Source organism: Colobus angolensis, unplaced genomic scaffold (assembly GCF_000951035.1).
Source record: "Colobus angolensis palliatus isolate OR3802 unplaced genomic scaffold, Cang.pa_1.0 Scaffold10, whole genome shotgun sequence".
NCBI classification, from domain to species: domain Eukaryota; kingdom Metazoa; phylum Chordata; class Mammalia; order Primates; family Cercopithecidae; genus Colobus; species Colobus angolensis.
This window is the reverse complement of record NW_012110919.1, coordinates 15,507,204-15,508,361: the sequence shown is the minus strand read 5'-3', so window position 1 is coordinate 15,508,361 and position 1,158 is coordinate 15,507,204. Positions and strand designations below refer to the sequence as shown.

Below are 1,158 nucleotides of genomic sequence, written 5' to 3'. Positions count from 1 at the left end.
GCCCGGCCAGAGACAAGGTTTCACCGTGTTAGCCAGGATGGTCTCGATCTCCTGACCTCGTGATTCGTTTTTTTTTTTTTTTTTTTTGAGAAAGTCAGCTGACTATTGCTTTGGGGACAGGGGGCTCAGGAGCTCTTGGTGAGGTGGTCCGCTTCCTCTTCAGCATCACAGGCTTCTGGCTGCTGCAGGATGGCGCTGGCCCTGCAGAAGGCTGCCATGTGCAGGTCAGGGCGGTACTTGTTCTTGAGGATCCTGCGTCTGATGCTGCTGAGGGTGGCACGAGCATTCTTGTTTTTTTGTTGTTGTTTGTTTGTTTTTTTGAGATGCAGTCTCACTCTGTTGCCCAGGCTGGAGTGCAGTGACGCAATCTCGGCTCACCACAACCTCTGCCTCCTGGGTTCAAGTGATTCTCCTGCCTCAGCCTCCTGAGTAGCTGGGACTATAGGCACACGCTACCATGCCCGGCTAATTTTTGTATTTTTAGTAGAGACGGGGTTTCACTATGTTGGTCAGGCTGGTCTCGAATTCCTGACCTCGTGATCTGCCCGCCTCCGCCTTCCAGAAGTGCTGGGATTACAGGCGTGAGCCACCGTGCCCGGCCTGAGCATTCCTGTTGATGGTGGTCCGTAGGTAGGAGGTGGCAGGCTTCTGCTGGCTGGATCTCTGCTTCACGACCATGACACCTTTGCCGTAGGCTGCCGGCTCCACGCCCACAGTCTTGCAGTGAGTAAGCCCAATGTAGCGGAAGCAGTTGCAGGCTTTCAAATTATTGGGCTCGGTACTGTAGGTCTGCTTATTCCTCCTGATCAGGAAACTGGAGCAGTGCCAACCACCCATCGCAGATGCGCAGACATGGCGGCTTCTCTTGCAGCGACAGCCGGAGACCGAAAAAGTATCTATGGATTTTAAATGTTTTTTTGGGGGGGAGGGAGTCTGGCTCTTGTCGCCCAGGCTGGAGTGCAATGGCGTGATCTCAGCTCACTGCAACCTCTGCCTCCCAGGTTCAAGCAATTCTCCTGCCTCAGTGTTAGATATGAGTTCTAACTTTCTTTTTCAAAGAATCAATATGTTAGTATGTTCAATTCCTTGCCTTCTACTTTTTTTTTCTTTCTTTTTTGAGATGGAATCTCGCTCTGTCGCCCAGGCTGGAATGCAGTG

At 52.0% G+C, this 1,158-nt stretch overlaps 1 pseudogene; it reads right to left on the bottom strand.

The window, feature by feature from the left end:
- Positions 1 to 94: 94 nt before the first annotated feature.
- On the bottom strand, positions 95 to 837 carry LOC105508160 (annotated as a pseudogene).
- Between the last annotated feature and the right edge of the window lie 321 nt (positions 838 to 1,158).